Genomic DNA, 14,357 nt, shown 5'->3' with positions numbered 1-14,357 from the left:
AGATGACGATCTGTAACAATCTTTGAAATTTACTTGATGCAAAGGTTCGAAGGGAACCAGCGGCAAAGTGCTCTTATCGGAGAAAAAAAAAAAGGTGAATATGCTCCTGCTTAGTACCCTGACAAAAAATTAGAGTATCAGCTGCCTCATTCTACCTTCCGCAGCACCTTTAAAACATTTCGCAATAATTTAGACATGTGATCATAATCACGCCATTTTATTCTGAGAGAGATGGAGACAGTGCTAGACTGAAAAGGATGGAAAAGTAATAAATACTGGAAGATAGAAACAATGGTTGTGGTGTGTAAGAGCAAAGGAGACAATGATAGTTTCAGAGAAAGAAAGGGAGGCAGTGCCAATGATACGTAGTTGGCAGTGACAGAACAGTGATAGGAAAAAGAGTGAAAGAGACAGGGCCAGTGGGAGAGGAATAAAGAGAAGGAGAAATTAGAAATGGGTGAGAGCCAATGATTGTAAGAGATTATATGGCAATGACAACGAGGAAGAGAGAGACAGTGACCGCGAGAAGACAGCAGTGTTGACCGCGAGAAGACAGAGCGGCAGTGAATGAGAGACTAGCAGTAGAGACAGGAAGAGGGAGATACTGGCACTGAGATGAGGTAGTAGCAGCAGAACAGAACTTAGGACTCTTTGACTGAGAGACAGAAGACAGTAACAATTAGAGGGACTCAGAGAGTTAATGACAACGAGTTAGACTGAAGGAGTGAGTGACAATGGACAAGTGGCTGTGGGTGAGTATGAGCGACTCAAGGTGTTAGACAAGTGGGTGTGATCGAGTTATAGCTGGGGGAGCTGATGGGAGTCAGAACTGAGTTGCGTGTTAAGAAAAGCGCGAATATGTTCGCATGCCAAATTTTTTGGGGAAAATTTTGTAGGTGCTAAGGGAGCGAGAAGGAGGCAGCTGGTACCCCAATTTCACTCAGAGTTTTTTAAACAGGAGCATATTCGCCTTTCTTGTGCTCCGATAGAAGCATTTTCCTGCTGGTTTTTCCACATGTATGTAAATAATTCGTGTCAGTATTTTGCTCCTGTAAGTAATGAAATTTATTGTACTTTCCATGAGTCTGTATAAAACTGTATTTCTCCGGCTTTACCACTCTCATTCTTAAGCTCGGTTAGACTATCAGTGCGGCACAAATGTTCAGTAGTCAGTACTCATTCATCAAGGACGGTGGTTGCCAACCTTTCTTAGACCACTGCAATCAGATATTACCAAGTACCCCCCCTCCCCCCCCATACACCACTCCCACCCCTCAATCGCTTCCCCCGCCGTTAACGCCTAACTAGAAACAGAATGAAAAAGAGTTTTCTTCGAGAACCGTTGTTTTTAAATTGATGAAAGACGAATCATATTTTGTGTGTGCGTGTGTGCCATACAGAACGTGTGCTGGGATAAGCCGTCGACAAGACACTGGTCAGCAAAGATGTAGCAAGAATATCGATAGTAGGCGCTGGATCAAGCGCGCCTTTCAGGAGAGAGGCCAAATATAGACTCGCAAGCAACACGCCGCCAACGCCCTCTCTACCCCAAATAGCTAGATCGCCACTACTGTGTGGAGGGCTCAGTCTCAGTCGCAGCCTCAATCTCAGTCTCAGTTTCTCAGTCACTAGCTCAGTCACTAGCTCAATCACTGGCTCAGTCACTATCTCAGTCACTAGCTCAATCACTGGCTCAGCCACTAGCCCGTCACTATCTCAGTCACTAGCTCAGTCACTAGCTCAATCACTAGCTCAATCACTGGCTCAGTCACTATCTCAGTCACTTGCTCAATCACTGGCTCAGCCACTAGCCCGTCACTATCTCAGTCACTAGCTCAGTCACTATCTCAGTCACTAGCTCAATCACTGGCTCAGTCACTATCTCAGTCACTAGCTCAATCACTGGCTCAGCCACTAGCCCGTCACTATCTCAGTCACTAGCCCAGTCACTAGCTCACTCACCACCTCAGTCACTGGCTCACTCGCTATTCTAGTTGGCGTCTGTTAGTACATTGCAACCAGAGTAGTGTTTATAGCGGGACTTTTACTTCACCACCAGTGAAGCTAACGTGGACTATTATTTGAAGAGTTTGTCCCACAACACATGGACTCTCTTAAAGATAAGTAGCGTCCTGTTAACGTAAATAAAGAATCCTGTTAAAACATGTGTCCAGTTGTGTTGTAGAAATAGGATGCTGGCCACCAAACAACATCCTCTCCCCTGATCCCTATGGTACAAGACTCTACATTGGTGACGAGCGTAGAACAGAATGAGTAAGAAATTCCCAGTGAGTAGCGAGTGCTACATACAACTCTGTCACGGAGCTAACTATCCACAGTACGGGCAGGCACTTGTTACAAAACTCATTTTCTCTGCAGTGCTCCTCTCCCAAGCGGCATTTGCAGCACCCACATCATGCATCCCCATTTAAAATCCAGCTAGTTAAACTGTATGCACTATAGTTACTTTTTTGGAAATCATTTGACTGCTGGACTTCTTACTTCTGAAGTGGTAGGCATTGCAAGACTTGAGGCTGCTAATGCTTTGTGTCTGACCGCATTAATAACAATAATCATAATAATTCTGTGTACAGCACTGTAGTGTTGTGCTGCCAATTAGTTCATATATCTGTTTCAAAGTAAGTAATCAAGCAGTTTCTGGTCTATCACAGGAATTATCTACAACTTGCAGAAGACGTTTTCATAACATACTTACTTATGTTTTATTTTTACTTTCATAGATTTACAGTTCAATGTACGTGTGTAATCGGTGGTCTATGTGAGGTGCCTGTGACCTCCACCACATAGAGGAAAAAGTAATTAGTGATAACTTACATAATCAGCATTAAAGTCTTACAAAATTGGGATAACAGTAATTTAGTTTCATGATTGAAACACAATCACGCCATTTTGGTTTCTCACCCCTTAGAAAATCTCATTTTACCCCCAGGTTGGGAACCACTGATTTAGGACAGTGCAAGCTGCGGTCTGGAGCGAATTCAACGTTTTAATTCATGCCAAAGGTGCTACCCCGAGTTGAGGGCGCCACACTGGATAGACCAGTCTATTTCAGGAATGTTATTGTGGATAACCTATTTCCTCAAAGATCCAGGAAGCGTTGTCATGTTTATATAACAATCGTCTCCGAACTGTTACTCTAACAGTACGCAGCACGTAAAGCTGTACATTGTGTTCACGTCCCGCTACATTTTACGTTTCCTTAAGCGCAGTAATGGGACTAAAACCCAGCAGTGAAAAACACCCCCCAGCGTGACAACACCTCCTTCCTACTCTGCTATTGGCAGGACGCTTGATGGCAGGTAACGTTCTTCAGGCTTTTGCGAAACCCAAACCCTTTCTTCGGATTGCCACGGGGTACAGAGTGATACATCACTACAAATTACTCGTTTCCAGTCATTCACTGTTCAGTGGCGTCACCCTTTACACCACCTCAAGTATCGCATAGCACTGACTGCAGGAATTTGTGGCCTATGAGAAGCTGATCGACCATTCTACCACAATCTTTCTTACCTATCTACGCTCTGTCAGTGTGCTAGCTGGACCACTGGTAGCACTTTGGAAGTCACGAGTGATTGCTTCTCCTCGTTTTATGCGATTGTTTACAACCACCTTCCGCAATGCCCGACAATCCCTGTCCGTCAACATATGAGATCTACCTGGTCTCGATTTACCTGTTGTTGTTTCTTCGCCTTTCCACTTCACAGTCATGTTACCAACAGTCGACTTGGACAGCTTTAGGAAGGTTGAAATGTCGCTTATGGAACTGTTATTCAGGTGATATCCACTGCCTGTCCCACATTCGAAGTCCCTGACCCCTCCTGATCGACCAAATTTGCTGTTTCTGCTCCTCCACTGACAACAAAATGCTTCCCGCAGCCTTTTATACTGGTAGTTCCTCTCTCACGACTTTTTGTGGTCACTTCCACATTACATAGGTATATCCAAATATTTTTGTTCAGATGTAATGGAAATGAGGTCCCATGCTTTTTGACAGAGCATAGGCAAACGATGCATGAGACCCGCACCGCCGTACTAGGCAAGGTCCTAAGCGAGGTGGTTTGCCTTTGCCTTCCTCCGACCGTAATGGGGATGAATGATGATGACGAAGACGACACAACAACACCGTCATCTCGGGGCAGGTGAAACTCCCTGACTCCGCCGGGAATCGAACAGGGGACCCCGTGCTCGTGAAGCGAGACCACGAGCTGCGGGCTTTGATCAGATAGTGTATTTTATTTCTTCTCCAAAGTCTGTCAGCAACGCGAGAACTAATCCCTTCAGTCAAGCTCCTAAAAAGCTACCATGAATTTAATCCGAGCATTTCTCTCTCGGCTTTCTGTACCGATTGCTCGCGCTTATTTCTTCCCTACACTACGTAGGGGAACGGCAGTTAGTCTGGGAGGGAATGGAGGACAACTTGATGTGTCTAGGGGTTGCCTTTAGACGGCGAACGCATGCAGTACTTGGAATAAAATGCAGACATCACAACGCCATTTGGTAGAATTTGAGTGATATAGCTGTTGAATTCCTACAACAAATAAATTTTATTTATTTTTCAGTGTCGAAGCTGGTGAGCGGTCTAATTTTCAGCATCGGTTTACACTGGTAAGAAGCAATATTATCATACCAGTATTAATATTTTCTGTAATCTAACGTACATTGCATTTTAGTAATGAAATTCCGCACACTCAAACCGGTTTCAGTTTCCGCCCTGCCATGTTTTAATAATAATTGGCCAGTCACCAAAATATATCATGTAACTAACTGCAATGTAGAATGCAACTTCATACAGTACTGGCCATTAAAATTGCTACACCACGAAGATGATGTGCTACAGACGCGAAATTTAACCGACAGGAAGATGAAGCTGTGATATTCAAATGATTAGCTTTTCAGAGCATTGACACAAGGTAGGCGCCGGTGGCGAAACTTACAAAGTGTTGACATGGGGAAAGTTCCCAACCGATTTCTCATACACAAACAGCAGTTGATCGGCGTTGCCTGCTGAAACGTTGTTGTGATGCCTCGTGTAAGGAGGAGGAATGCGTACCATCACGTTTCCGACTTTGATAAAGGTCGGATTGTAACCTATCGCGATTGCGGTTTATCGTATCGCGACATTGCTGCTCGCTTGGTCGAGATCCAGTGACTGTTAGCAGAATATGGAATCGGTGCGTTCAGGAGGGTAATACGGGACGCCGTGCTGGATCCCAAAGGCCGCGTGTCACTAGCAGTCGAGATGACGGGCATCTTATCCGCATGGCTGTAACGGATCGTGCAGACACGTCTCGATCCCCGAGTCAACAGATGGGGACGTTTGCAAGACAACAACCATCTGCACGTACAGCTCGATGACGTTTGCAGCTGCATGGACTATCAGCTCGGAGACCATCGCTGCAGTTACCCTTGACGCTGCACCACAGACAGGAGCGCCTGCGATGGTGTACCCAACGACGAAACTGGGTGTACGAATGGCAAAACGTCATTTTTTCGGATGAATCCAGGTTCTGTTTACAGCATCATGATAGTCGCATGTTTGGCGACATCGCGGTGAGCGCTCATCGGAAGCGCGTATTCGTCATCGCCATACTGGCGTATCACCCGGCTTGATGGTGTGGGGAGCCATTGGTTACACGTCTCGGTCACCTGTTGTTCACAGTGACGGCACTTTGAACAGTGGACGTTACATTTCTGATGTGTTACGACCCGTGGCTCTACCCTTCATTCGATCCCTGGGAAACCCTACATTTCAGGAGGATAATGCGCGACCGCATGTTGCAGGTCCTGTACGGGACTTTCTGGATATAGAAAATGTTCAACTGCTGCCCTGGCCAGCACCTTCTCCAGATCTCTCACCAATTGAAAACGTCTGGTCAATGGTGTTCGAGCAACTGGTTCGTCACAATACGCCAGTCACTACTCATGATGAACTGTGATATCGTGTTGAAGCTACATGGGCAGCTTTACCTGTACACGCTATTCAAGCTCTGTTTGACTGAATGCCCAGGCGTATCAAGGTCGTTATTTCGGCTAGAGGTGGTTGTTCTGGGTCCTGATTTCTCAGGATATATGCACCCAAATTGCGTGAAAATGTAATCACATGCCAGTTCTAGTGTAATATATTTGTCTAATGAATACCAGTTTATCATCTGCATTTCTTTCTGGTATAGCAATTTTAATGGCCAATAGTGTAGAAGGCTTACAACGTGCGGGCACTCACTTCTATTTATCTATCGCTTGCGCCTTTTCCCGCAGTAAAAATGTTCAAATGTGTGTGAAATCTTATGGGACTTAACTGCTAAGGTCTCAGTCCCTACGCTTACACACTACTTAACCTAAATTATCGTAAGGACAAACACACACACCCACGCCCGAGGGAGGACTCGAACCTCTGCCAGAACCAGCAGCACAGTGTCCCGCGGTTACGCAGGGTCGGCCGTGATTAACCGGATTTGGCACGTTAATTGTAGGGGGTGGCCGTATGCCCTTCCTGCTGCATCGAGTGTGGATCGTGAAGTAGTGTGAATGTGTTTCAAATGCCCGTGAGTCGTGTACCTGAGGTAGGACGTGTGGACCAGCCCGATATTTACCTAGTAGGATGTGGATAACCGCCTAAAAACCACATCCAGGCTGGCCGGCACACCGGCCGTCGTCGTTAATCCGCTGGGCGGATTCGATCCGGGGCCGGCGCGCTTACCTGAGCCCAGGCTGTCCTGGTGGGTTGTGCAGGCATTCACTGAAGGTGATAAAAAAACTTCGCATTGTTTTCGGTGTGGACATGCTAGGATTCCTGTAAAATAAAGATTTTAGGGACAGGGAAAACTTCATAGATGAGGCGATCTTCCATACCAACGGCAAAGTCGACAGGCATAAAGTTCGAATCTGGGGTTCAGAACACCTTCGGCGAATCTGGTCATATCAGAAATCGTTTTCGCTGCTATGTGGAGAACAAAGCTTCACGGGCGATTTCTCTCTGCAGCAAGAATTGCAACGAGACACTCTTGCTTGATATATTCTAGACGTCGTTGATATCACTGCTTGAAGACTCCCGAGATTTCGTTTTCGGAGCTCTACTTCAATAACGATGTAGAGGATACCTCAGTGAACGTTTCCCTCTCCGTTGGGTAGGTCGCAGTGGTCCTGATGCTAAGACGTTGGTGTGATGACCCACAAGGTCTTCAGAAACATGTGACTTCTTTTTATGGGGCTTTGTCAAAGAACGAGTCATTGCCCCAGCATTGCTTCGAGATCTGACAGAACTAAAAGCGGGTCATAGAGGCCTTTTCTGCTGTTACTCGAATGTTGATTCGTGTATGGGATGAAAAGGACTATCGACTAGATATCTGCACTGTTACTAGGGATGCCCATATTGAACCGAATATTTGTTCGTTGGTTGGAAGGATTCATCCTTTTTCGGGCACCGTGTGTATTGTTGTATGTTGTGTTTCTCTGTTATCACTGCAAGCATTCAGTGCACTGCAGTAGGACCTTTCATCAGCACACCACCAATGTTAATGTGGAGTGTTCTTCAGGGTACTGGACCTCCTCGTGGGGACATGCAGAATAGTGCAAAACCTTGTGGTATCAAATGCTGACAGAGCTCTGAGCAAGGACCTGCTGCTAGAGCCTCCTCGGGGCTGGCATGGTGCGGAATCGGCGTGTTGTGGGGCCCGGGCGTCGGCGCCTGCGCAGTCAGTGGAGACGGGCGCCCCGCTTCCGGGAACCCCCCTGCTCCGTCACTGGTCGCCGGTCGGCGCGACGCCCACCAGATCGGCGACTCAGCGGCCGGCCGACCGTCTTCTGTCGGCGAATTCGGCGCCGCTCGAGCTGTGGGCGGGCGGGGAGTCCCCTCTCAACCACCGCCACAAAGCAGAGGCTCAGTGCTTAGCCAGCGGCGTACAAACTCGGCCGCTCTGACACTGCTGATGTGGACTGCTCAGTCACGTAGCCCGCCCCCCCCCCCCCCCACCCTTAATACGCCTTTTTTAAATTCTTGTCCACACGTTCAGCTGTGACCGTGAACTTACGAATGGTACTGTAACGTAACCAACAATTATAAGTAGACGATGGTTGTTGGTTCAATTGCATTCAATTATCCGTATTTTTGGCATGTTGATATCCTTCTTTCATTTCTTCTCCCTGAACCTAAACTCCCTTAACTTTATCTTGTTGAAAGTTCACATACCGAGAACCGCGGCTGTAGTAGAATTTTAACGTCTATAAATTAAGAAGCGATCAGTCACGAGAATGGTTTCAGAACTTCATTGAAATCAAACCATTACCGGTTTCCGATTTATTATAAACCTATCTTCGGATAGCTCACACATTTCCTACTTTCCTACTAAAGCCTTATTCTGCATTCGTAAATACACTAAGGGTCATTAAAATTGCTACACCAAGAAGAAATGCAGATCATAAACGGGTATTCATTGGACAAATATATTATACTAGAACTGACATGAGATTACATTTTCACGCAGTTTGGGTCCATAGATCCTAAGAAATCAGTAACCAGAACAACCAGCATCGGCCGTATTAAAGGCCTTGATATGCCTGAGCATTCAGTCAAACAGAGCTTCGATTACGTGTATAGGTACAGCTGCCCATGCAGCTTCAACACGATTCCATAGTTCAAGAGCAGTGGCTGGCGTATTGTGACGAACCAGCTGCTCGGCCACCACTGACCAGACGCTTTCAATTGGTGAGAGATCCGGAGAATGTGCTGGCCAGGGCAACAGTCGAACATTTTCTGTATCCAGAAAGGCGCGCACAGGACCTGCAACATGCGGTCGCGCATTATCCTGCTGAAACGTAGTGTTTCGCAGGGATCGAATGAAGGGTAGAGCCCCGGGTCGTAACACATCTGAAATGTAACGTCCACTGTTGAAAGTGCCATCAATGCGAACAAGAGGTGAACGGGACGTGTAACCAATGGCACCCCATACCATCACGCCGGGTGATACGCCAGTATGGCGATGACGACACTTCCAATGTGCGTTCAACGTGATGTCGCCAAACACGGATGCGACCATCCTGATGCTGTAAACAGAACCTGGTTTCATCCGAAAACATGACGTTTTGCTATCCGTGCACCCAGGTTCGTCGTTGAGTACACCATCGCAAGCGCTCCTGTTTGTGATGCAGCGTCAAGGGTAACGGCAGCCATGATCTCCGAGCTGATAGTCCATGCTGCTGCAATCGTCGTCGAACTGTTCGTGCAGATGGTTGTAGTCTTGCAAACGTCCCCATCTGTTGACTCAGGGATCGAGACGTACCTGCACGATCCGTTACAGCCATGAGGATAAGATGCATGTCATCTCGACTGCTAGTGATACGAGGCCTTTGGGATCCAGCACGGCGTTCCGCATTACCCTCCTGAACCCACCGATTCCATATTGTGCTAACAGTCATTGGATCTCGACCAACGCGAGCAGCAATGTCGCGATACGATAAACCGCAATCGCGATAGGCTACAATCCGACCTTTATCAAAGTCTGAAACGTGACGGTACGCATTTCTTCTCCTTACACGAGGCATCACAACAACGTTTCACCAGGTAACGCCGGTCAACTGCTGTTTGTGTATGAGAAATCGGTTGGAAACATTCCTCATGTCAGCACGTTGTAGGTGTAGCCACCGGCGCCAACCTTGTGTCAATGCTCTGACAAGTTAATCATTTCAATATCACAGCATCTTCTTCCTGTCGGTTAAATTTCGCATCTGTAGCACGTCATCTTCGTTGTGTAGCAATTTTAATGGCCAGTAGCGTAAATTCTTGTCCACACGTTCAGCTATGACCGTGAACTTACGAATGGTACTGTAACATAGCCAACAATTATGAGTAGACGATAGTTGTTGGTTCAATTGCATTCCATTATCCTTATTTTGGCTATATTGACGTCCGTCTTATAGGTTTCATTTTTTCTCCCTGAACTTAAATTCCCTTAACGTTATCTTGTTGAAACTTCACATACTAAGAACCGCGGCTCTAGTTGAATTTTAACGTCTATAAATTAAGAAGAGATCAGCACAAGTATGGTTTAAAAACTTCATTGAAATCAAACCATTACCGGTTTTGGATCTATTATAAACCTATCTTCGGATACCTCAGACGTTTCCTACTTTCCTACAGAGGCCTTGTTCTGTATTCGTAATTAGGCTGGTGCACTAAAGTAAAATGTTTTCGTTTACAGCAGTATAATATTTCTATAGTTCAAGAGGATCATAGCATATCTTCGATATTGTTTCATTTAAATTTTTTAGCCATTTACATGAATGCAGTATAAACTACCCACACATTTACTGCAAAATTTCCATTTATTTGATATTCATTGTTTAAAATACAGAAACAGTAAAGCTTTTTTCTTACATCATAACTGACCAGTCACTAAAATATATCATGTTAATAACTGTAATGTAGAATGCAACTCTATATTTGGTTTCCAACAGTTTTATCACAAAAAACTTACCTTGCTGAGTTTTTGTATTGTACACAGTGTCGTCTATGTAATACCCATATTTAATGCCGATTCTTTCGAATGTATTAATACTGCAGAACATCTCTTACATTATAACTGGTTAATCAGTGTAAATAATATCATAATACTATTTATATTATACAATGTAACTTTATATTCGTCAATTATACGTAGTTGTATCATTGGAACAACGAAGAGATAAAATATCACGGTTTAGTTTGCTATTGTCATTCACACACTGTTATTCATCTTTTCCCCGCGATCAGCGCTGGTTCTATTCGTTGTACAAATACTTTACTTTCCCACAATGCAACACACTTTGATATGATCGATATTAAAAATGTACGTATTAACCATTCCCATATTTGTCTGCAAAAGCTGAGTCTTGCAATCGAATGCCATGTTATATTGTACATAGCTTTACTTCCTTTTTCAGTTTTAAATTAATTTAATCGCTCTAGCAAAGACATTATTTACTGCGCCCATCCATTGTGCGCCGCATCTTCACCATAACGTCTTCACTTTTCTAACATCTTTGAAACTATTGTTTTTGTTGTGCACTTTCAACTTTTCACGGCGTAATGAATAGTCCATTAAATTTCGGGCATGCAGCCGCGCAAATAAAGTTTCTTCCACTGATATTTCGGCCGCGTATCGTCTGTCCATCTTCAAGGCAATTCGCAATCTAATGACTTACTCTGAGGACGGTCGGACTATAAGCAGCCGAAGTATCAGTGGAAGAAATTTTATTTGCACGGTTGCATGCCCGAAATTTAATGGACTACTGTTTTTATTATTTATGTCGAGGTGGGCCATTTTAAGAGTGAATGTGGTCATGTAACATAAAATGGCGTTTGTCAAAGCAGTGTCCAGAGAATTAAACAGCGCATACATTATGCACGTACAAAAATCTAGTGACTTTAACCTACATAACACACATACAGGACGAATTCATCGCACAGAAAAATGCACCACGCAAGTATTTGCCGCATTTCACATTTTATTAATTTTAAAATCGTTCCATAAATGTCTCTATAAAGGTCAAAAATAAAAAATTATCGTAAGCTTACTGCATTGTAAACCAAACCAGTAACGTGTTCAAACGAATGACCCAGCAGGAACGCAAGCAAATCTGCAAGAGCAGTCTAAGATCATTTTGAAAAAAATTCTAAACCGGCAAAGGTTTGATTTAAATAAAAAATTTGAAACTATACTTGTAGCTGGCTGCTGTTTAAATAATACATCGTAAATTCGCTATCCTAATTTTAACAATACAGAACTACCAATTCATTCAGAATTTCCATTGTCAGAACCCCAAACGATTGAGGTCCAAAAAAATTATTGTGGCGCACAACAATCGTCGTTTCAACATGCAAGATGCCCGAAGCAAACAATGGCAGACGCAGATCAACTAATTAAAACTTCCTGGGAGCGACCAGCAAATTTACATACACATCGACGGCACTGGTGCATACTGTCGGACCAGAATTAACCAGCGTAGATGTGAAGCACCGCTGCCCCAAATGGGATTGGGAATCCATTTTTCAGCGTGACAGCGGCGAAAATCAGCAAACCAAACATCGTATCACATGTTCCCTCAGATCATTCAAAGAACAGTGGAATAGCTTCAAAGCGATTCCAAAGCGAACTTAGGGCTACGAACCCATCATGAACTAGAGATTTTGTGTATTCGTGTAAAATTGTATATCTTTGTTGTAAGTAGTTGTCAAGTACTTCCTCCCGCCATCATAGAACAAGTAAAAAAAAGGACGTTACGTTCTCTGCTCAGAAAAGGTCTCACTTCTATTATAGGTCGTAAACACACAGTATTCCTCGGAAAGCGGTGTACGAGTGTTGACTTCTAATTTCACCAACACAGAGACGGAAACCAGTCAATTACATGTTCCGTGGATCAATACTGAAGTTACAGGAATCCATGAACACGAAAAGACAGCATTATTTGCGAAGGTAGCTCGACAGGTTTTTAGCCTATCCCTGACGTTATTCAAGTTGTAAATTGAGCAAGTAGCAAAGGAAACCGAAGTGACCTTTGGAAGGGAAATTAAAGTTCAGGGAGAAGAAATAAGACCTCTGAGATGGAATATTAAAAAAACTTTGACAATGGAATGTAATTGAATCATATGAGACGATGCGGATGGAAGTAGACACTGAAAGTGGTGGACGAGTTTTGGTATTCAAAAATGGTTCAAATGGCTCTAAGCACTATGGCACTTAACATCTGAGGTCATCAGTCCCCTAGATTTAGAACTAATTAAACCTAACTAACCTAAAGACATCACACACATCCATGCCCGAGGCAGGATTCGAACCTGCGACCGCAGCAGCAGCGCGGTTCCGGACTGAAGCGCCTAGAACCGCTCGGCAGCAGCGGCTGGCAGTTTTGGTATTAGGGCAGCAATGTAGCTGATGATGTCAGAACCAGAGAGGATAGAAAATACAGGCTGCCAACGATGAGAAAAGAATTTCTGAAACAAATATATTTCCCGAAAGAAGTTCCACTCTGCAGCAGGGAGCGTGTTGATTTGAAACTTCCTGGCAGTTTTAGATTGTTTGCTGCATTGGGACTCTAACTTGGGTTTGTTGTCTTTCACGGGTCTTTTTCTACCTAAATCTCTTCTACTTTAGGTGTTGATCTCTAACACCCACACTACCCTAAAAATTACCTAACCTACAAACAAAAATAATATCTAATGCTACCGCCACTTTCACCCTAAAGACAACTAGAACGGTGTTTTGTCACCACTTTAGGCTCTGGAGCGAACAAAAATGAAACACGCTTCCGATCGTCCTATGAAAAAAGGGAAGAAAAGAGAAAGCACAAGGTTTTTTTATTAGCTTTTTATTTTTCTATTTTTAATTTTATTTTGCTTTATTTTATTCTCGGGTGTGTGCGTAGAGGCCATAAAGGGAAGTGTCCAGCTCCTCTTCTCGCTCACCAAGGGCTAAACACCCTATAATTATCGTTTGAGTCTTACGTCAGCCTATCCTGTGCTATACTTTTAAAACGTTCTCACACCCTGTATACCCCAATGCTTGGAGGACGCGTGAACGACAACCCCAGATAATTCGCAAAGAGCGAATCATAAGACGCCTTGAGCTGTAAAGACGTCTAGTCGCTTTTTAAGTAGTGTGTCAAAAATATAACAACTCTGTAACGCAAGCACTAAAAACGTGTGACAGCGTCATACCTTTAATCGACACCATGGCATTATGTCGAATAGTAGGGTAGTACGGGACGTCAGGATGAACCAGTTCGGGTGCTCTACAGACAGAGGCGTCTGTCGTGACAACAATATGAGGCGTGTGAGGAGCCAGCAGTGGGCAACCGTACCAAAATGGAAACTGCGCATACTTTACTGCAGTGCCCATGTTACTCCGAGTTTCGGGGTGGCGTAGACGTTCACAAAATGTACTCGCAGTGGCAGCTCCAGTGGCAAACGCTACAAGAGAGGCGATGTGCAGCACACCGTTACATTCCAGAGAACGTCCGTTCCAGTATATTGCTTCCTACCACATATATTTCGCGAAAAGACCACGAAGGCAAGATTAGAGAGATTCGGAATTGCATGGAGGATTACCAAGAATCGTTCTTCCAGAGTAACATTTGCGACAGCAGGACTAAAGAGGGGAAGTGACGATGGTCCACGAAGTAATCTCTGCCATACGCCATGAGCTGGCTTGCTGGCTTGAGGATGAAGTATACTCTTTTTCTTTCTAAGTGTCTGGTATTCCCAGTCTGTCTGCTGTGTTATAACCAAGAATGCTACAGTGAGCTTCTACCAAGCAGATGGTAACACCTTCACTCCTGTTTGTGAGTTTTAAATCGTTTGCCACTGG

The sequence above is a fragment of the Schistocerca serialis genome, chromosome 9 (genome assembly GCF_023864345.2).
Source record: "Schistocerca serialis cubense isolate TAMUIC-IGC-003099 chromosome 9, iqSchSeri2.2, whole genome shotgun sequence".
In the NCBI taxonomy this organism is placed as follows: Eukaryota; Metazoa; Arthropoda; class Insecta; order Orthoptera; family Acrididae; genus Schistocerca; species Schistocerca serialis.
The sequence above is the reverse complement of the archived record's forward strand: the minus strand, read 5'-3'. Positions refer to the sequence as shown.